The sequence below is a fragment of the Sarcophilus harrisii genome, chromosome 3 (assembly GCF_902635505.1).
Source record: "Sarcophilus harrisii chromosome 3, mSarHar1.11, whole genome shotgun sequence".
In the NCBI taxonomy this organism is placed as follows: Eukaryota; Metazoa; Chordata; class Mammalia; order Dasyuromorphia; family Dasyuridae; genus Sarcophilus; species Sarcophilus harrisii.
Genome location: NC_045428.1, coordinates 460658157 through 460681829, shown reverse-complemented (window position 1 = coordinate 460681829; position 23673 = coordinate 460658157). Strand labels below are relative to the sequence as shown.

General features: G+C 39.6%; 1 protein-coding gene across 2 annotated transcripts in view; it reads left to right on the top strand.

The window, feature by feature from the left end:
* Positions 1–5959: 5959 nt before the first annotated feature.
* Positions 5960–23673, top strand: part of PKNOX2 (PBX/knotted 1 homeobox 2) — a 355675-nt gene continuing 337961 nt past the window's right edge. For both annotated transcript variants that reach the window (XM_031960947.1, XM_031960946.1), the window contains exon 1: positions 5960–6045. The gene's annotated coding sequence lies outside the window, so the exon portion shown is untranslated. The remainder of the gene's footprint in view (positions 6046–23673) is intronic.

The following is a 23673-nucleotide window of genomic DNA, read 5'->3' as shown; positions in this document are numbered from 1 at the left end:
AATAAATTCTTTTTGATTGATTGATTTTCACTCCTTGTGAATCAGGAGAAACTTAGTAGATTCATCATTTGGCCTTTTTATGTCTTTGTTAAAGTTTAATAGCAGGTGGGTGGAAATGGTGGGAAATGTATAAAGAAGATGCTGATTGAAAGTTGGTGGTGGGATTTGTAGCAACGAGATTTTTGCAGTATTAGGAGTGGTAATAATGGAAATAGTAGGGATGTGAAAATAGTATATGTAGAAAATATAGAGGAGACAACAATAATAATGTTAATGGTAATAGAGGGAATGTAAAGATTCAGCAAATGACAGATAAGATAGGGTATGATGGTAGGAACAGAAATAATGATTATGAATTAGTTTCTCTTAAGAATCAGTTCAAACACCACTTTCTATTTGAAACTTTTTCTGATCGCCCCCAAATGAAAATCTACTCTCCTAACACTATCTTATATTTGTTCTGTTTATATAGAGTGTCCACAAAGTCTTAAGTATTTTAAGACTTTGGGGATTCTCTGTATTATAAAAATACTTATATATAGTTGTTAAAATGTAAACTACTTGAAGGCAAGGAATATTTCATTTTTGTTTTTGTATACCCATAACCTAGTATAACCCTAACCTACATAGTAGGTGCTTAATAAATATTTATTCATTGATTGACAGTGTTAGCTTCACTTGTTGTCAAAGTGGCCTTTATTAGCTTTGGGAAACCTTATCCCAACTCCCATTTTAACTGAAGGGTTGGATTTGCAACACTATATATCCCCCATAAAGTTATAGAGGGTGACCCTAAAGGATTATGAGAATCTTTTCAGATGTTATAGCCTAGAAGCTTTCTAGGGAGCCTAGAAGTGCTTCCCACTATGATCATCAGTTAATAACAAAAGGCCAGATGACAGCTTTTTAGAAGGAACATTTACTATAGTAGTGCAGTTGGTACTGAACATCCTCCCAAAAGTCTGTGACACATTTTCACAAAATTCCATACAGAGTCCAGCTTGAAGTGGGTTCAAGCTTAGAGATCACATGTGACAAAGAAGTAACACAGCTCCTTCCAGGAGCTATTTTACTGAAGTCCTTGAAATATTCCCCTTAGGTATGTGTAGTTTTTCTGCTAGAAAACTTTTTAGAGTTTTGAATTTATATTCAGTTTGCCTTGACTCCCAATGCAGACACTCCTTTCAACCCATCTGAAAGTGCTGCTAGGACAGTGATGGGAAGATTCAAAAGTCTTACTGATCACCAAAGGTAATGAGGTACTTCTCTAGTCAAGATATTGGGGATGAAGGGAGAGAAAATGGAGACTTTTCACATTTAATTTAATGTCTATGATCTATGATCAGTTCTTTGATTGAGGCATATTGTCACTTAGTTAAGGTGTCAGAGCATTTTATTTTAAATGTAGTAGAAGTAATTTGATTACATAAACAGTACAGGAGTCATTGGTCTTATTGCTGGGGTAGAATCCATTTATGAATAGATTTTCAACAACAGTGATGTAGGTAGAAGTCATTGAAACACCTTAATAGCCCTTCTCATTTATTGTATGAGTGAGTGATTGTGTTGGGGACAGATTTAGGGGATGGACAAGGAATAGGTGATAGTGGGGAGAAAGAAAGGTGAGCTGAAGATAGAGGATTATCAAATAGAAATGCCTTTAGATCTGAACATAGATTTTTTAAAAAATCAAAACAGAAATGTCTCGATATCTTCTTTTGTAAAGTATGGTAAAACACTTGAACACCAGGGCAAAGAAGTGGCTTATTTTGAAAAGTCTCGTCTTAATTTATCTTCTTAAATACTTATGCCCTATTTATTTCTCTTTCTTTTCTTTTTTTGGGGATTCTGTCAAACTGTCTGTGAAACTTCCTAGTTTTTGCCAGAACATTGTAAAGAAGAACTGCACAATCATTTTGATTGCTTTCATTCCTTCCTTTCCTCCTCCCTGAAAAGGACTGATGTGTAAGAGGACTACCTTGCCCCTTTCATTTTGAGCTCATCCAAAGAAGAAATCTATACAGGGTAGAAACAAGAGGAAACCCCTTCTCTTTTGTCTGTAATAATGTGTGTATTGGTAGGAAAACTGTATGCAGTTAGGCAGTGTGCATTTTGAGGTAGGATGAGGGAAGCAGTGTATTATTATATGTGTTATGTGTATTTAGACTAAGAGAGAATGTAAGGTGTTGGAGTTATTTGAAACATTTTCTCCAATACAAGAGATAAGGGCTTTTTATACAAGTCCTTGTCATTATATTGTTCCTCTATTTTGAAGAGGTTTAAAGCATGTTAGAGACATGGTCCAACTAAGTCCCTAAAATATGACTAGATGACTGGTGTCTTTTATGTTGTAAGATGGGTAGACTGAGAAGCTTCCCCAATATTACCTGGAGATACAGAGTAGCTAGCACAGGAGACTTATATACATCCTGATTTCAAGTTTAGAGCATTAACTTAGAGCTATGGTTGTACAAGAGATTTAAGCTTCTGCTATTCATTCCCATCTCATTTTCTCCATGGAGATTTGCCCAAAGGGGAATATTAAGATACCAGCCGAGGATGTGGCTAACCCTCATGCCCTTAATCAGGGAGAAGTCTCTTTCTTTAGTCTTGCTTCTCTTACCCATCAATAGCCCCAGCTGCTACCAGATAAATAGAGATGGAAAGTCTGGGTAGGGAGAGCTCTTCCACTTTTCTCCTATTTCCCTTTCCATTATTTATATTCTCACCTCTCCCTGCTTGCCATAAGTACCCACTGCAAACAATTATTCATAAATCTGGTTTCTGCCCTTCAAGAGCTTTTAATTTAAATCAGAATTGTAGACCTGAGCTAACATAGAAAGGGCATAAAGTGATCTGTTCCTCCTCTGGACTCCTGACATTCTCTTTCTGCACCACTCATTTGTCAATTAATCATGTACTATCTATAAATGTTCTTGTATTTGCGTGTTTATTATGGTTTAATCTTTACATTTAAAAAAATTTATGTAAATGCCATATTCCCAACCAGATTATAAATTCCTTTTTGATAAGGACTGGTTTTTACAATCTTCTGTATGTCCTACAAGATCCAAGAAGCATTTGTTGATTTGATGTCAATAGTAGAATCAAAACTTTGAACAATAAATAGTCTGCCTGCATTCAAAATAATCATCTTTTACTTTTTGTATCATATAAAAATTGATGCAAAATAACACAGTATATAATTTTATTCACTTCAGAGGTACTGGTGGCAGTTTTTAAGGGAATTTTTTTTTGAGGAAATACCAGTAAATAGCAATTTGTGGTCCCTGGGTCTCATGTGTCAAGAAAGAATTAAGCATCAAACTTGACTTCAGAAAATGAATGATGTGACATGTGTGAATCATTAATACTTGGCTGGTGTCTGTATTAGGATTTACAACTAATTCATAAAGGCCTGGAGAGACTTACACGAACTGATGCTGAGTGAAATGAGCAGGACCAGGAGATCATTATATACTTCAACAACAATACTATATGATGACCAGTTCTGATGGACCAGGCCATCCTCAGCAACGAGATCAACCAAATCATTTCCAATGGAGCAGTAATGAACTGAACCAGCTATGCCCAGAAAAAGAACTCTGGGAGATGACTAAAAACCATTACATTGAATTCCCAATCCCTATATTTATGCACACCTGCATTTTTGATTTCCTTCACAAGCTAATTGTACAATATTTCAGTCTGATTCTTTTTGTACAGCAAAATAACGTTTTGGTCATGTATACTTATTGTGTATCTAATTTATATTTTAATATATTTAACATCTACTGGTCATCCTGCCATCTAGGGGAGGGGGTGGGGGGGTAAGAGGTGAAAAATTGGAACAAGAGGTTTGGCAATTGTTAATGCTGTAAAGTTACCCATGCATATATCCTGTAAATAAAAGGCTATTAAATAATAATAATAATTAAAAAAAACAAAACAAAAAATAAATAAATAAATAAATTAAAAAAAAAAAAAAACAACTAATTCATAGACATCCTTCTAATGGGGTTAAGTATTTACATCCAGTGTTATTCTCCCTTTTGGCTAGGTGATATGGAAACTTATCCACCACAATAATCCTTAATAGTGAAAACCCCTCTGTGGCCAAAGACTAATAAATATTCTCTTACCTTTAACATGAACTTAAGGGTTTTTTCTATGGTTTGTAACAGTCTGACTTTGTGCCGCTTAGGATGAGGATTAGGAAACGTGTATTAACTTAAAAAATAATTGTGCACTTCTTATTACTATGATCTATAATAATCAGGCTGCTACTTATAATGCAAGCCTTGTACTCTGACTTAAAAATCAGAGACTGGGAGATATATACTTAATAGTTTTCTAATGGCCTTAAATAGGAAGAATTCAGTTCTCTGATAGTATGGAAGCACCAGAGAGTCTTATAGGGAAGGGTGTGTTGTAATTCATGCCAGAAACTAACTGAAGGGTGATAGTTCTGTTTGGGATGGCAAAATAGAACCTTCAATTTTCTCCTCTGATTTAGAGAAAACTGATTTTCCTTGTTTGGGGGTCTTGTAAGGGATTGATGTTGGTGGAAGAATGCAGAAGGCCTTAGGGTTAGGGTTAGGGTTCATTTAAAGGTCCAGCTCTCAGTTTCTTGGGTAATTTTCTGTTGAGATGCTGGGCTATAGATTAGACTGGATAGGTAGATTTTGTTTTCAGTATTCTTTACTCAGATAGGCATTGTTCTCAGTGGGATCGTTCACAGGCTGAAGGGTACCAGGTACCAGTCCCTATGGTTTAGATCATAATTCACCCTCTCTCCCTTCTGATTTGCTCCAGAAATCAGTTCTTGGGATTATAAAGTGAAATAAGCTCCATAAGCATTCTAGTGCTTGTCTGTGCTCATATAGGGCAGATTGCTACATTATAGAAGTGCACATATGCACATTCATGTACATGCACTTTGTATGTGCACATTTATCTGTCTCAATAACAGGTATTTGAGGGGCCAAATTCCTCTTTGGGTTGTCTTCCTGTGAGATCCAGCTTGAAACAACCTGTCAATGGCAACACTTCTTATCATCTGAACTCAAATAGTTTACTGAAGACTTTATGTGTGTGTCTCTTAAGTATATACATATACATATATATGTATATATATATATATATATATATATATATATATATATATAATGAAAATAGCAGTAGCTGATGAACAAGCTTTGCATACATTTGCAAAGAGCTGAATCATCGGCAAAGTCTCCAAAAGCTTTTATGCCTCTCCCTCCTTCCCCCTTCCCAACATCGTGAATCCACATATGTCTTCACCCTCCCCCAAGAAAGAAATCTTGAATGCCAGAATAACTAACCAGAGTATCACCTGAACACCTTTCATGGGGCTAGGGTAATGAGAATTATTCAAATGTAATCATAAAAATTAGGCCAAGCAAGGAGGAATGAAGGATGGGGAGGATTTCTAGTCTGCGCTGAGTTTTGTGATTTTCCGTGCAGTTCTTTTCCTAGGGTCCATGGAAAAATTTACAAAACCCCTCCGAGGTTTCATGGAACTCTGTCTCAACTTTTTTCTTCTAAGAATCCAAAAGTGCAAGGGGTGGGGGATCGAGTGGGGGCGGGGAGGGCGAGGGGAGTGGGATGTAGGAGGTGGTAAAATGTAATGAGAGGCTTGAATGGAGGTCCTTAGATTCCTAGATCTCCTAATTCACCCAGATCTCTCAGAACCCGCAAATGTTCTTTTTCTAAAACACTGTCCCTGCCTTCCTTGGTAGAGACAGGAAAGAGCAAGCAATAGTCAGTCTGGTCTCCGAAAAGCTTCCAGTAGAGGGAGACACCCAGGCGACTCCTCTTATTTGGATGCTGCTGGGGCCTGGAGTGGGTGGGGGTGATGGGGGGTGGGAAGAGAAGGGGGAGTGGGGATAGGGGAGGTGTGTGTGAAGGGGGGGGGGGGGGCCGGGGGGGGGCGGGTCCCTGTGCTGCTGACGTCCAGAGCAGTGCTGGGAAGTATAGGCTGTGTTGTCACGCCGGTGTCAGTCTGATGAAGATTGGCATCAGGTAAGCTGTCATTCATTTCCATGTCAGAGACGCTTTTGCAGGCGGCGGCTGCTGCTGCTGCTGCTGCGGGCGGCTGCCTCAGAGCGCGTGTGTTTTATTCCAGTCCCCAAGCCAGAGTATTATTCATTGCGACAGGGCAAGGAGGAGAGAGGGAGAGAGGGAGGAAGCAGGGAGGAGAGAGCGAGGCAGGCAGTAGGGAGGAGGGAAGCTGGGAGCGGAGAAGGGAGAGACAAGGAGAGCGTGGAGAGAGGAGAGAAGCAAGGGGAAGGACTGAGACGAGCTAGACAACGCGGAACCGTGGCGAGGCTGCGGGGGAAGGAGGTGGCTAGGAACCGCGCTCCCTGCACAGTGCATCGGGCCAGGCTCAGCTCGCTTTTGGGGCGCCGCAGCAGCCGCTACTGCCTCAGCCTCGGCTGTTCGGGGCCGCTTGCCCCCCGAATGCATTGTCCCAGGGTTCGAGGAGCCTGGCGGGGTGGGTGGAGCGTCACTCAGGACAACTGAGGGGGGTGGGCGGGCAAGCTGGCATTTTAGAGCAAAGGGCCAGGAGTTGAGGATCCGGGGCTTTAGGGGATTGTGTTGGACAATTGGGAGTCGTGCTTGAGTCTGGGGAACCGGGTGGAGGCGGCTCTGGGTTCAGCCTTCCGCGCCGTGGTCCGGCCCTGCACTGGCGTTCTCCGAGCTTGGGGGGAGCGTCTCGGGCCGGCGTTTACTCGGCTCAACCAGGCGGGGTTTCGCTTCGGCTGCATGACTGGGAGAAGATTCGGGCCGGGCTCTCGGAGTCTAGCAACCCGAGGTGTTTCGGGATTGGATCCTAGAAGCAGGGGAAGAATGGAAAGGGATAGAGATCTGTATCAGGGTCAGGGGTAGGGGGCTGACGAGGGAAGAAGGGATAAGTGTTCGTCAGACTAGGGGATCAACGCTATGTGGGGCAGGAAAACTAGGCTCTAAGGAGCGGGAGTCTCTGGACCAGGGAGAAGCTGGATCCGTGATGTCGAAGGCTCCCTGAGAATTACGGGGAAGGTTCTCTAAAGAGGGAAAGGGGTCTGCACTCCTGTGAGGGAGGAGAGACTGGGGGCCAATGCCCTCGTGACCCCAGGGTAAGGAGGGGGATTGTCTCAGGGGGCAGCAGCGCCGGGAATGGGGTGCTGGGTCCCTTTCCAGTTCATTGCGCAAAGTTTGCGCTCCCTCTGGGGCTAGGCGTAGCAACCTCCCGGTCCCTGTGGAGATAGGAGCCAAACTGGCCTGCTCTTCTCGAAGGGGCAGTCTCAGCCTAGACTGAGAGAGGCACTTCCCAGAAAGGAGGAAGATCAGGACTGGAAGTTGGGGTATCGAACCAGCTCCGATAAAGAATTAGAGTGGCAGTGCCAGGATGGGTTTATTGTAGAACTAGAACTGAATGTAAGATTACGGTTAAAAGACCATGATTTCATAGGAATTGAAATGGTAGAACCTAGGCCAAAGTTGGAGATTGGGGTAGGGGTTGGAAGATTGGAAATGCATATCAGATTGGAGTTGGAAATCTGGGGCTGAATTTAGGTTTGGGTGATCCACATATTTTGAATCGGAGTCGGAGGAAGACTTGGTCTGAATTTAAGATGTGGAGATAGGATCAAGGCTGATTCTGGGTTTGAGACTGGAAATTGCCCTTTGGGTAGGTAGTTTGAGACTGTCGCTGAGTCTCCTTGCCCTTAGGTGTGGGCAGAGAAAGCATTTTGAGAAATGATGAAAGTAGTTGCTCGTGCCCCATAGCTGAGGAATCCATGTTTCTGGTTGTTCTTCACCCTGATCTCGCAGCATCCTTGAGTTGGGCAAGGCGATTTGGGGACTTAAGGACTCCGGGGTTGGAGCGAGGGACTCAGACTGTGAGGGAAGCAGACTAGGACTGGCCTAGGTCCAGAGCTCTGGGTTGCGAAGAGTTTAGGGGAAAATTAGAAAGAGGCAGTTTAGCTTCTCACGGCTGAGGACTGCTGGCCGGACCTAGTTCCCGAAGCGCTTTTCTGCATACGCAGTGACAGGATTCTGGGTCAGCAAAAGGGTGTGTGAGAGGCATGGGCCGCTTTGGTACCTTCTGGAGCCTGTACTGGGGTTAGAAAGAGTGTAGATGCGGTACTAACGTGCGGGTGGGATGCGGGACTTGTGATCCGGAGGTTTGATTGGGCAGCAGGGCTAATTCCGAAACTGCGGTTGAAACATTGGACTCTGAATCTGGATGGGAATACTAGATGCCAGAAGCTTTCTATTCTATAATTGTTCCTCATCCCAGAGCAGCCATCCTCTTTCAGAGCTCTGTTCTCATCGCGCAAATTTTCTTCTATCCCTTCTCCTTTTCTTCCCCTCCCCCTGCCTTCCCGTCTGCCTAACCCAACCCGGTAATCCTGAGCCACTCCGTTTTGGGTGGGAGGGCTGGTACAACAATTCAATCCCACAAAAATCTATAGAGCCTCCTATTGAGTCACTGCCGGATAGTTACTGTTGACTTTTTATAATTTTATATTTTCCAGTTCACTGAATTCGAGAGAACTTCGAATTTGGGGCAGGTTTAGATCACTTAAAGTTAGCTTTCTAAATCTGTGAAATAATAGTTTTTAAGCATAAAATACCCAGGATGTCCATCCAGCCGAATTGAGCAGTGGATTTAACCCTTAGAACCTTTGGAGCGGAGAAGTCCTATTAGTGGCTCTAACTCCATTCTCCTCCCCTCATCTCTATAGAACCCTAGAGTGAGGAGGTGCAGAGATTCCCTAGATCCAGAAGAAGCGAAAAATGAATCTTAAAGTATCTGTGTGTGAGGTGGTGACATGAAATGTTCTTTGAAATAGGCAAATAAATCCAAAACTCGAAATCTGGCTCTCCCTCCATTTCCAAACCAGCCGGAGAACTCCGCAGGCAGCCTGGGGATCAATGAGTAGAAGCAGGAGGTTGGGCTAGACATGGGGGGGCTCTCTCTCCTGTTGTTTTCTTGGCCTGGAATGTGTATGCGTACTCTCCCGCGGAGAGGGGCACTAGGGGGAGGGAGACATGACCCCAGGAGGGTCCCCCAGTCACTGTTTATCCATTGTGCTCGAGAAAGGAATGCAAGGGGAGAGAAAGAAAGTTTGCTTCAGAATAAGGGGCAGAGGGTTAAAGGAGATCAGCCCAACCACCTCTCAGCAGTAAAATGCATCGTGCAAATTGCACTGAAGTGTACCCAACTTGAGCCTGGCTGTTTTATGATCCTTTCTGAGAGTTTACTGCTCTCTGCTTTTAAGTCTATAGATTGCTTTAAGTTAATGAAAGTGCTGCTTTGAAAGGAGGTTTTTATTGTGTTGCAGTGGCAGAGTCCAGTGCCTACCTTTTACCCTTCCCAAAATGTTTCTTTTTAACAAGAGGGAGTTTACTGGAGCTTCGAAATAGAAAGAGATTAAAGACAGAGTGAAAGGGTAAGGGGGGCAGTTAGAGAAAAGGAGAAGGATGACTCCAGTGGACAGCAAAGATTAGAATAAAAGTCAGTTTTTAAGTGAACAAGAAGATTTGTGGATATAACTCTTTCATGTACCTCTGTGAACAGAATAAGGGATTTCTCTAAGACATATTTTAAAATTTCATGTACCTCTGTGAACAGTATAAGGGATTTCTCTAAGACATATTTTAAAATGTTAGTTGGGGTTGTTTTTTCCGAGGATAGTTGCAGTGCCTGACATTTTTCTTCAAAATCTAAACTTATTTCGAACACTTTCTAAATAATTCAGAGGAACCCTTAAAACACTGACTTGGGGAATAGGGTTTAGGGAGGAAAAATCTATCATTTTGGAAAGGTGATTATATTAGAAATGACATGCAGGAAAAACAGGGAAAGACTATGGTAGACTGATTTTGAGCTATTTTTTCTTTTTCTGTTTAGCTGGCACAAAAGGCGAGATTACAAGTTTTTTGACTAGCTCCTAACACAGAAACTGCAGCCGGCTGGGCTGTGGCTTTGACCGCATGTCATAACCATTTAAACTGTGGTTACTTGTTTAAAGCTCAAAGCTTCTCCAAGCTGGGTTTCATTAACTCTACACCAGTTGCCTGGAAGTTCAGTAGCAATAAATTGTATAAACACATTTGAAGTAAGTTAGTGATGAAATAAGGAGAATTACTGTCTTGCGAATGGAGAATCCTGAATTCATGAAGTTCTAACTTAACTGGAAACATACTTCTCCCTTGGCCTTGATGTTTATGGGTGTGCCGGATTGTATGTTAATATTTTTTTCTACAGTGTCCATCTTCAACCTGGTGCTGTAACTCATTAGAAACTAATACATGCCTAGAAAGCAGAATTACCCATTTTAAAGGGCCATCGCTCTCAACTTGCTTTATGACCAAAAACAAATGGATCAATTTGATTTCCTCAGTGTGAATGAAATGCCCCAAGTAACAACAACAGAACAAGGACAAATTAGTTTTTTTTTTGTTTGTTTTTGTTTTGTTTTTTTAATGCTTGCAGTTTAATTTAAGTACAAAGTTGCTGGGAGTCAAGGTTTCCAAAATGTTTCTAAATTTCCCAGCCATTTATTGAACTCTCACCTCCATCTTTCTGAAAATGGCCCCCAATTTCTGTCCTTTGTTTCTGTGCTTTTTTTAAAATCCAGGATGTCTTTTGTGGGGGAGGGGGTATATGAATTTGAGGAAAGTGAGAAGCAGTTTCTTGAGTTTTCTTGTTTCCTAGGCTATGCCTCACAAGGACGGCTGTTCTGTAAGATATATATATATATATATATATATATATGTGTGTGTGTGTGTGTGTGTGTGTGATGCAATTGTTAGAGGTGATGAAGGAGGGGATGTGAAGAAAAGTGTCTGGATCAAATGAAATTCAGAGCAAAGTATGGGAAGGGCATAGATTAAAGGAAGAAGAAAAAAAAAGGAAGAAAAGTGAAAAAAGTTTTCGAAAATGGAATCATCAGAAGTTACTGCTAGCCCTACCTTTTGGCAAACATGCTGTGGTTTATACAAACACTTCCTATGAAATCCATGATTTAATGAAAATTGGTATTGAAAAGTTGACTTTTTTAAGGAGGAGCTAAAAGCATATCTCTCTATCCAAGTTGTACTACCAAATTGTGTTGTAACTGGGATTTATTAATTTAATTAAAACAAATATCTGATGAGGTTTGGTGGCTTTGGGAAGGAATGATAGGGGATGGAGATGGACAGAGGAGACAAGCTGGTGGTACATGGGAGGTGAGTTTTGTTTATAATGAAAGTGTGAAAAATGGGAGTTTTAAATGAAATAGGAGCCTCCGAGGCTGCATAATTCTGGGCAGATTTTTCATCTGTAAAGTGGGATGAATTCCATATACCTACCTCACAGGGTTGTTGTGAGGACTTGCTAAGAAACAAAGAGGATGCTTTGTCCCCAAACAACATTGTATCCATTCTAACTAATAAAGAAAACGGGAGCAAATGTTTGAGCCGACCAGCTACATTAATTGGTATGTGTGTTTTCTTTCTGGGATTTTAAGGAGTATTTTTATACTTTGATGAAAGAACTGAAATGCTTTCCTTTGCATCTGAGGATCTGAAAACCACTCATTGGCTTTCAAAAGGGGCAATCAAAGTAGAGCTGAGATGCTAATCTCCTTAGGTTCCCTTGGTATCAGATATAGTGAAAAGAAAACTGAATTTAGGATCAGTTTTGCCACTTATTATTTCTGTGACCTTAGGCAAGTCATGTCACTTATGAACCTCAGCTTTCTCATCTGTAAAATGAGCCAACTGGATTTCTGAAATCTCTTCCAGTTCTATGTTCCTGTTCCTGATCTCTACTCTCTTTAATATTGTCACATTCTTAATTAACATATCATCCAACTCATTTTCAGAGAAGCAAAGACTCTCCTAATCCAGGGATTTTTTAACCTGGGTTGTTTTTAAAAATATTTTGATAACCATATTTCAATGTAATTGGTTTCCTTTGTGATGAAATATTGTATTTCTTGTATTTAAAAACAATATCCTGAAGCCATTTTTGGCTTCATCAGACTACCAAAGGGATCCATGGCACAAAGAAGGTTAAGAATGCATAAAATCTAGTCTGAGATGCTTGATGCTCCTTTGAAAGGAGGTGTGTGATACTGGATGGATACCTGAGTAGAGAGAGGTCTGTTCTCTGAACCTCACTTATAAGATATTTATTCTGACAAAGGAAAGTAGGTTCTTGACCAAAATATTTGAGAAATCAACTGGGTTTATTAAAATATTTTGTGGAACTGTATTAGAAATGCTTTTGTTTTTTTGGAGCTCTTCCATTGTAAATTAGGGAAAGACCATTGTAACTCAACATTTTGTTTGTCCTTCCCATCTTTCAGGGGGAGGGGGAAGGATTTCCCATGTACTTTCCCAACCTTCTTGCTATCATTTTTGGCTCCATTTCGAAACTTGTAAAAAGGGAGGGGCAGCAGTCTGCCCTATTGGAGAAATTCATAATTTGGAAGACATGATACTTTTGGTGAAACTTTTCTAAGACTTCAGAATCTTCATGAGTTAGGAGAACCAAGAGTGCCAGCAAATAAGGTCTGGGAAGAGTTTGTTGCAAACGTGTTGTCTTCTGGGGGATCTGGTGTTTAGCTTGGATGCTGCACAGCAGGGCTGCCTTGCCTGGGTTTCTAATTACAAGAAGGACGTTTCTGCTAAGACCCATCTCACTAAAAACACATCCCTGTGTGTAATCAGAAACCCTAAACCGGGCAGGATATTTTAAAACTGAAGCAATGAAGATTAGATTAAGTCTCCACCAAACAGCTCCATTCTGGTATTATTTTTGGCTGGAATGTGGGGAAAAGCAGCTGGCCCCGGCGCCCTGACCAGACTCGAGGGGGTTTGGATGGGGCCAGATTGGGTGATGGTAGTAACGGTTAATTTTGCTATTTAATATTAACATGACCAGTTGCAACACAGCTCAGCAGAAGCAGTGCCAGTGACCAATGTCAGAGGAAGGCCCTGCCTGTGCCAAATCCAGGTCACTGGGAACATGGGGTAAAAATCAGTGGGTCACTGTGCAATGGGAATGCTTTGTTACCACCTCAGTAGTATCTTTTCTCTTTCCAAATTCTCCTGGCCCCAATCACACCCTACCCAGCCTCCCCCATTCCATTTCTGGCAAATCCTTCCTCCAGTCAACTTTCCATCTGGAATGATTTCCCTTGAGGACAATCAGCATTTTTCAGGTGACCTGTGAGGAGAACTTGAGCATACTTCTGCCTTTCTGGGTGTGGAGAAGGAGCAATAGTGGCCAGAATTCCTGTGAACTTTGCCTCTTAATGTTATGAGTCTTTGTATGCCCTCACTGGTGGAGATTGTCTCATTGTTGAAGTCCCTTCCAATTCAGAGTCTGATTCTGTTAAATTTGTTTTTGATCCTCCCAGATGGTAGTTCTTATATTATCCATCCAGGTTCTTTGCTTTTCTTCTTTCTATCTGTCACTGCCCTGGTTTTGATTCTTTCCCAGTTCATCTCTATCGTCAAAAAGTGAACACTGCATTTTGTAGCCCAATAAATGTCGAAATAGGCGCTCCAATAAAGAAAAAGGAAGAAAATCTCAAGTGGACAAACCAGATATACAAAAACACAATCTCCTAGTTATGGAATTGGAAAGGACCATAGGAGTCATGTAGTCCAATGGTTCTCAAACTTTTGTTCTCAATGTCCCTTTATACTATTAAAAATGATTAAGGATCTGCCCAAGGAGTTTTTGTTTATATGGATTATATTTATTATATTAGAAATAAAAACTAGTTTTAAACTTGTAGATCTTTTGAAAGAGTCTCAGAGCCATCTAGGATTTTCTGGATCATATGTTGAGAACCATTGTCTAGTTCAACCTTCATTTTGCAGATGAGAAAATTGAGATCTAGAGTGATTTGCACAGAGTCATATCAATAGAAAGTGGTAAAGCCCAGATTTAAACCTGGGGCCTTTGGTGACTAAGCCAGTGCATTTTTCATATGAAAAAGACATAAGTTCACTTAGAAAAAGTGCAAACAACTGTATTGTGTCTAAGCCAATGAGAAGAGAAGTACAGAGTAATGGAGTAATCATAATTGAGTGAGTTTCATCAGCATGGGCTTTCTGGAGTCAACAAGCATTTATTAAGAGTGCCTCTGTGCTAGGTACTATGTTAAGTATTGGAGGTAGGTCTTGAACAGTTTTACAGAAGAGGAATGATGCTGTGGATAGGAAGAAGAGGGGTGGGAAGAGTTGAAAATGAGATTAGCCTTTTGTACTAATTGAGATTACCAGAATTTGATAGGAGACAAAGTAAAATAAAGCAGTGTTTTTGTTAAACTAATTCATTTTTTTTTGTTTGTTTGTTTCTCTTTTCCCCTGCAACCTTAGCAATTCTTGAAGAGTAAAGAACTCTGGATTTAGAGCAAGGAAACCTGGTTCTTCTACTTTATAGTTGCATGAACACGAGCAAGCAAGCCACTTAATCTCTTTCCCCTCAGTTTTCTCATCTACAAAATGGATTAAGCATTGTGCTATGTATGCACTGTGTATGCAAGTAGAAAATTGAGATAGCCTTTGTTCCCATTCTAATTAGGGGAGACAACAGATAAGGGGTGTTGTGATAAAATGTTTTGTAAACTTTAACTAACCAGCAAATCTAAGTTTGTTATCCTATTGGTCCTACAGTGTATGAGATTTCCTTCTTTGCATTCTTGTTTACTAAGCAATGCTTATCACAGAGCCTGGCACCCAGGTACTCAATAAATGCTTGTTAAATGAATGGGTTTCTTTTGCATTTGAAGGCATATTGGTTAAATCATATTCTTGGAACTCCTGCCAGTGGCTTAGCACATATAAGTCTGACTAAAGGCTAAGTTAGAGCTACCTTATGAAGAGATCCCTGACAGTCTTACTGGGATCATCCCCAATTCTTCTTGGCCTTTGCTACCACTCCCCTTTTGTTGTACTTAAGTTCAAAGGACAAAAATTATCCTTCACACTCTTGTCCCATCACCTTTATAGGCTACTGTGAAGGGAATTTGATGTCAGCATACTCACTACTTGATGTAATGAAAAGAACATTGCAGTTAGAGTCAAGAGAACAGGTTCAAATCCTGGATCAGGCATTTCTGAGCTTTACGACCATGGACAAATCATTCAAATTTGATGGTGTACTTTATTGATCTGTAAAATGGGACTAATAATCCCAATTCTGCCCATCTCATAGAATTATTATGAGAAAAGTCCTTTCTAAACTTTAAAATTCTTTACAGCTATGAACAATTTTTCATTCATAACAAATGTTTACAATTAGATGTCACTTCATTTGTAAAATGTAGTCATTGGGCAAGATGATGTCTCAACTCCCAGTTCCATAATTTTAATTTTACTGATTCATTTGTTACATAGACATGTAGTTTACCCAAACTGAGGAGCCCTTATCAAAGCTGAAAGAGTTTATTAGTAGCTAAGTTCTGCCAAGATCTATTGACTACCAGTATAATTCAAGGGTTCTTATGAGAGAGGATAGTGGTTGGGATGAGAGGGAAGTTGGCTTTCAAAAACTCTTTGAAAGTCTCTTCTTCCTAGATCAGCATTGTGCTGTACCTTAAGAACTAGAAATCAAATGACCTTTCAGATATTTCTCAAAGCAAGCCTATATTTACTTTTTAATAAAGATGAACACTTCCTCAGTTATGTATAGCTCAAGTAATAACACTGAAAATAGTTCATATTAAGGTTTGTAACAACCCTATAAGGTTAATGCAAGTATTAATATCCCCATTTTGAACATGGAAAAACAGAGGCTCATATTTTAATAAGTTGAAGAATTGAAGAATTCAAACTCAAGTCCCCTGACTCCTAAATCAATACTTGTTTATTAAATGAAAAGTTATTCTCCTGATCTCAGAAAGCATTTCTAGGTACTTTATCCTCCTCCTTCTCCTTCCTACTTCTTTGTATGAATTAGTTGAAATTATTTTTCTTCTGTACAAAGAAGAAAAATCAGTAACTAGACAGGTTAAGTGAGGTCTCCATGATCTTATCAAAAGGAGGATTTACTTTTGATTTCTATGAAGTTAGAGAGGGACAGGTATGATTAATGGATCATACCACAAAAAACAAAGTGGTGACAGAATTGGAGATATTGGGGGTAATGACTACTTTTGAACAATGGAGGTAGGTTGACCCTATAACCAACCAGATTGAGCTTTAAAATGAACCAACTGAGAATCCTCAAATTAAGTATTTTTTAAAGGATAACACACTCAATCAAAACTATGGTCCATTTTGCCTACGATTCTGTTTCTGTCAGTGATATTAAATGAAAATCATTTAACAAAAGAGCATGGTTGTCCTTCATGAGTTGTGGACTCATTTTTCAGGTATGGCTAAGTTCTCTTTTTTCAATATGGAGCCCTCTAGATTCTCTTAGTCTCTATTTTCCTCAAAGGCAGGGGGTAGGATCCAGACATTCTTCTTCACCAATAGAATTGGAATTAAGGTAATTAATAATTCTAGGGGGATAATTCTGAGGAGTATCTCTAGGAATCTCTTGACAAACTTCTTAATAATTAAAACTGTCTCAGAATGGAATGGGTGCCTCCAGGCTTCTGAGTCCTCCCTCATTATGAAGGCTGAATGACCATTTGCCATTGTTACAAATGGAATTTATTATTTGTGTTGGGTTTGAAATAATCACCTCTGAGATCATCTTGGAACATGCTCAGAAGGAAGAATATCCTGTTTGCTTCAAGTTAGAGAGGGGGAAAATAGAGGCTCCGAGAATCTAGAGAGATCCATGTTGGAAAAAAGAGAACTTAGTCATACTTGAAAAATGAGTCCAGAAAGTACCTATTAGTCAACATGTATTTATTGGACAATCTGTGCTGTGTTGGGGATTGGGCAGAATAGAAAACACAAGTGAAAATGATGTCCCTGCTTTCAAGTAGTTTACAGTTTGAAACAAATAGAGAATAATTAAGGATCTAACTTAGTATCACAGAAAGCTGGAAAGGACTATAGAGATCATCTTGTCATTTTATAAAAGGCAAAGGTGAATCTCAGCAAGGTAAAGTGACTTGTCTAAGGCCACATAACTAATAAGGAGCAAGCTCTGGATTCAAATCTAGTGTTTTTCACATTATTCCTTATAGCTTCTCTTTAGGTCCTGACAGTGAGTTTATAGGAAGAGACAAACAGCCAGACAGGTAGGAAGGTAAAGGCAGAAAGAGAGAGACAGAAAAAGAGAGAAACAGAAAGGAAAAAGAGAGAGAGGGAGACACAGAGACATCACTGTGGGCTGTAGTAATGAAGACATCAAGGAAGAGATGGAACTTGAGCTGTACCCTAAAAGATGGATAGGATTTCGATAAATATTGCATGATGCAATAGAAAAAGCACTACCATTAACTATGTGTGACTTTGGGCAAGTCATGTAACCTATCTGAGCCACAGTGTCCTCGATTATAGAAATAAAGAGGTTGTATTAGAGGACATCTAAGATCCCTTCCACTTTTAAAATTCAAGAAGGAGAAAGGAGTCCACTGAGTCTTTTGAAGGAGGTTTCCTCCTCCAGATCTGAGGTCTCCTCCTTTTTGGCACATTCACTTGGATTCTTTGGTCTGGTGAGTCATTTCTTCATGTTTGGGACATGATCCCCTCAGCTCTCCTTTAAGGGCTGGTATGTGTCCAGGTTGTGGGAGTTAAAAGCAGCTCTGGGGAGAATTTCCTGCCCCAAGGGCTCAGAAGCTTAGAGTTATAGGAACCCTGAGGGATCTGGGAACTCAAAAAGCCCTTATTTGAAAGCTCTGGGTATGGCCTCTGACTCTGTTATAATGGAAGTCAGGACTTCTGGTCTCTCTTTCCCAGATTTGGTAGGAAAAAGCCAGACACATGGAAGGAAGCTGTCCCCTAGGGAAGCTATCCTTCACTTGTCAATTACCATTCTGGGGGAGAGCCAAACAGCTTGGTGGGATTCCCCCAGCCTTCCCTGGAGTCTGTTAATGGGGGGAATTACTTAGCATTTGGCTTTGGCATGGGATTTCTCTGAGGAGGAACCCCTGTTTGGAGAATTCATTCATGGCACTAAGATAGAGAATTGATACTTCCTGTTGACTTCCAGACTGCCTCGTCAGGACCTTTCCCAAGGTAGATCTCATCACTATCACAGCACAGTTATCATTAAATTTGGGGAGTGAAAGGTTAAAGGTATTGTTTCTAAGAAATTCTTTGATAGAACCAAGGATGTAAACAGGGAAAAGGTTAAGAACTCTATCAGGGTTCTTCCTGTGACTGGCAGCAGTTTTGGAGGAGAAAAGGAAAGCTCCTTTTTAAAGTTGGAAATAAAGGGAAGGGAAAGGGCCTTCCCTGAAACCTGAAGTTCCCTTCTGCTTCAAAGTATCTATTGCAGGACCTATAGAAAGAGGCTGAACTCTATCAGTAAAAGTGGAAATTAATGGTTTCAGTGGCACCATGAGGATGCCATGAAGATAGGGATTTCTTTTTTCTATTTTAACTCTTTAGATATTCTTTCTTCCCTCTTCCTCATCTTGCATCTCTGTATGTAGGTGTGTTATTCTGTTAGTTTTGGGGTTGTCAGTGGATCGGAGATGAAGATAATATTGTCTATGTTATTTAGTCCTTCAGTCATATCTGATCTTCATGACCCCATTTGGGGTTTTCTTGGCAAAGTGATTTGCAATTTTCTTTTCCAGTTCATTTAAAAAATTGAGGCCCTGAGATAAACAGGATTAAATGACTTGCCTAGGGTCATACAGCTAGTGTCTGAGGCCAGATTTGAACTCAAAAAAGCAGTGTCTTCCTGACTCTTCACTGTACTCTACTTCACCAACCATGCTATTCCTATTTTATGTATAGCATTTATATTTATAATATATAACATACTTTAAAATTAGAGTTTGTAAAGTGAATTCTTCATAAAGACCTGTAAGGTAGAGAGAGCATATTTTTTGAACTTTTACTTTAATTTGTTTTCATTGATCTCTTGTTTTTAATTCACCTTCATTTTCCAATATAGCTTTATCCCACAGCCAGAGAAGCACAGGCATGCATCCCTTATGACAAAGAATAAAAAAGAAAGAGAGATAAAAAGCAGTTCAGCAAAAATCACTGACCAATTAGACAAGTATGCACTATGTTCCACTACATAGTCTCCTCCTTCTATAATGAAGGAAAGGAGGTGCATTCTCACATCTCTTATGTATATATTTTTCCCGATTCAACTTACTTCACTTTTCATAAGTTCCCATGCCTTCTTGTATTCTTCATATTTCTTATGATATAGTAATTCTATTATGTTCATGTACCGCAATTTATTTAGTCATTCTTCAATCAATAAACACTTTGTTTTAAGTTTTTTTTTCTACCATAAAAAGTGCTCTGACTATTTTGGAATAGAGGACCTTTCTTTCAATCCCTTTCTTCTTGAAGTATGTGCTAGGTAGTGGGATCTCTGAGTAAGATGATAAGGAGGTTTTAGTCATATTTACAACATAAATTCAGATTGCTTCCCAGAATAATTGGAGAGGAGGGGAAGATGGTACAAATATTATCTTTATTATCTAAAGAATCAAAAAAGTGATCTTAGCTGCCCATAGTCACTGTGCTAAGAGATTTTGGACCTAGAACTTGAATTCAGGTCTTATGAGTTTAGTACTTTTTCCAAGAGGACTCTTATTTTCTACCCTAAGGATTAAATATTTACTTTGTCAAAATGTTTCCCCAGATCTCTAATGAGAGATGATATTTTTGTGCTTAATAGAAGACTGAAGTATGATTATCATACCTACTGGAAGAAGTTGGTTGATTTAGGAGTAAGGACTGTGATTTACTAATAAATCTAAAATACAGCCTACATAAACCCACAACTGCAACCTTGCTGCTTAAGTAATTCAAGGCTAGTTTTGTACAGTTTGCCTCATACAGAAGTAGCTAGTTTGTTTGCCCAGAAGATCATGCAAGACTAGATCATTTGCCTTCTGTGGACAAACAGTCTGTGTGTTAGCACTAAATGTCTATATTTTGAGTGTTTTTTGCTGTCATCTAGTACAATAGGATATCTAGCCTGGGAGGTTGTATAGGCACTATTTCAACTTTTCTTAACTACTTACTTTAGGAGTTGAAGGTGAAATTCGAGGGTCCTACTAGATTCTGCTGGAAGAATGGGTATGCGAAACCAACACTGCCATTTTTCAGGGAGCTTTGATCTGGGGTGGGAGTGGTGAAGAATAAAGAAATAGAAAGTAATTTGAGAAAAGAGGAAATACTAAAACTTAACCTTTGTTTGCAAGTCTAGACTATCTAGTATTTGAAGCCATTGTAGGGTGAAATTCCTTGTCACTTTGAAACTCTCCTTATTCTTTCTTGATTATAGTACTTGGGGCTAACCTTTCTTAGATTATCAATTTATCCTGACACTTAGGGTATGTGGAGGAAAAGAATAGCCTGAACAACAGGTTGAGGACTTTGGACTTGATACTGTGCTTAGTGAGGAGACATTTAAGATTTGAGAGCAAGTGAGATGACCCAGAGAGGGTTAACAGCAGTTACTAGAACGTTCTTAGGCATTTCTGTCACATTGGAACTCTAGAATTCAGACTGGATACACAGATCATAGGAAATGATTTGGAATACTCTAGTACTATCTTGATGTCTTAAACTATCCAGCCTTTAAACATTGGGAACCTCTCAACATGGCTGTTAATTCAATCCAAATTGGCTTTACTCTTCTGGATTCTCATCATCGCCAGAGACAGAAGTGAATGTGAGTTCAGAAATACTTTTCCTCTTCCTTCTTTATTCAACCTTTGTTCCTCTCACTGGATGAAGTTTGTATTATTGACGTAAATTCTAATCTGGTGCTCCTCCTTATTATGGAAAAAGGTCTAGATTCTCCTGGAGAGAGATTCAAGTGCAAATCCTGTCTGTGACACAAATTGTGTGAGCGTGGATGAATCAACTGATCTTTTGGGGGGTCTCATGTTTTATCTATAACCCAGGAAAGATAATATATATATTTGACTGGGTTGCTATGAGGATGAAATGAGATAATATATGTAAATTGCCATGCAAATCTTTAAGAGCTGTAAAATGTCAGTTTTTGTTATTATTGTTTTCTGTGTGGATTTAATTCAAATCTCACCTCCCTCAAAGAGTTTTCCCAAATCACTCCAGCCTACATAGAACTTATACATACCATTTATTGGACACTTACTATCTTCTTGGTATTGCTAGAGAATTGGCTTTTTCTCCTCTCTTTAACTGAGTTTGGAATTCTTTGTGGACAAAGACAATATAATGCAATGAGAAAAGTGTTAAATTTTGAATTGGGTGGAGATACAGGATTGGAATCTGACCTTGCCACTTGCTCCTTATGTCAGCGTGGGTCCTATTTGATACTAGGATCTATTGCTGAGAGTAGAAAAGAATTACTTCATCTCTGTAGGCTTCAGTTTGTTCATATGTAAAATGATGAGCTTGGACTAGATATTTTTGAAGGTCTCGTCCAGCTCTAATTCTATGATTCTATGTTTTTGAATCCCCTGTAGTGCAATGCTGGATGCATACATAGTAGGCACTCGTTTGATTCATTGAATCAGGAGTGAGCCCAGATGTGAATGAGCCCAGACCATGAAAGTCTACCAGTTCTCAGACTCACTGTGGACTTGGGTGTGGCAAATTAGTTCCGTGAATCAAACTTGAATTGTATGTAAGCTCACCTGGCCAGAGGTCAGAAGTGAAATAAAAAAAGCATTGGGGGCTTTTTTCCCTCTTGTGTTTTACATTCCCATCCTCAAATTATTGTCATAGTCCCATTTGGCACCCAGATTATTCTTATTATAAAAATCCTTGGAATGTTCATATCAATTAAGTTTCACATATTCATATCAATGAACTTTCACAAGAACCTTGCTGTCAGGAAATAGCTCATGTTGGTGAGATACCATGGAGGAAAATGAGACAACCTTATTTTCTCCTGGGAAAGACTGTGTTGTCAGAAAGAAGAGCCTTTCACTGCACCACCTCCTACTAGGCTGGAATGATTCACCTTCAGCTACTATCTACTAGGTTCTGGCACCAGGGCCAAAGTCATGTCCATCCCCATGGAAACATCAGAGTAAATCAAACTGTGTCAGAATCACAAGGCATTAAGATGATGCCCTTGAAGATGGGTATGTGAGAACTAGGTATTTCAGAGAGCATGGGGAATTGTTCTTGGTCTGTACCCATCTCTCCTGATAATATGCCATGGAACACAAATGCAAAAAATAGGAGCTTTGAATAATGCATTCTTTCTATCAGCTGGGTGGTTAGAATTCTCCACCTTTAGATGATCTCCATTTTAGTGTTAGCATCCCCTTCTCCCTCTGTCCAAAAAGACAATCTATGGTGTTAATTATCCTGGATCTATCTTTGATTTGGCTCCAGCATTCTTATAGATATTTAGAGCTAGAAGGAACCTTGAGATCATTTAGTCCAGGTCTTTCATTTTAGTGGTTATATTGTTGGAAACTAAGGTCAAAAGATAAAATGATATAATTTATGTTTTAAAATTCTTTCACTATTTAATTAAGGATCTTGGTATTGAAAAAGTTGAGAAGAAATTAGAGAAAAGGGGGTTATGATTCTTATTTTGTAGATGAGGAAACTGAAACCCAGAGAAATGAAATGATTTGCCTCTCCACAACAATAAAACCATTGAGGAATGATCTAGAGAGTTCTTTGACTGGAGAGAATAAATATCTCTGATTCTTTTCTCTAGTCTCTGTGCTCTAATGTTTTATAGCTTAACTAATCCCTTTCAAGTCACACATGACTCCTCTGTCAGATTGTAATAATGGCAACTGAAAAATCAGAGTCCCTGCTATAAGTCCTCTCCATATATTCCTAAGATTATACACGTAATAAGCATCAAAGCCTGGATTGAAACTCGGTGGCTTTCCCTCCAAATCCAGGTCCATTTTTATCATACTATTTATATCATTCCTGAATGCAAGTTCTGTGAGCTTTCTATGATACCATTTTGCTTCTCAAAAATGAAGTTTTATAACCCGCACTTAGAGAACTTGGGTCAAAGAACTTGCACAGTAGTGTGGTTTCCACATTAATGGCCATTGGCATTTATGTCGAGGTACTCTTCTGAATTTTAACCATGTGCCTGAGAAAAGGTTGTGTTGAAAAGCTGGTATCAATAAAGATGCTGAGAGACTTGGTAACCCAGTTTTCTTGCCTAATAATAATAAAGAATATAAAAGACTACAGATGCCTCACCCTTTGCAGGAAATGCCAGGGACAATGCCAAATGCAAATGGACCCTTAGTGTTTAATCTGGGATGAGTAATAACTCTTAGTAAGTGAAAAATTCTAATTATACGAACCTTTCTGAGCTTCAGTTTTCAATGGGGAGACTTTTAAAGTCTTTCCCAAGTCAAACAATTTGTGATTCTAAATATTGTTTTATTTTACAGCTCAGGTACCTTTGGGCTAGGCATGAGATCCTATATGCCTGATTATAATTTATTTACACATTTGATGTGAAATGTAGGTCCATTTGAACATGTCATTGCCAATATTGATTAGCCTATGATTCCCTCTGACTTTGTCCTTCATTCTACAGAGGAGTTCTGATATTCAATCACATGC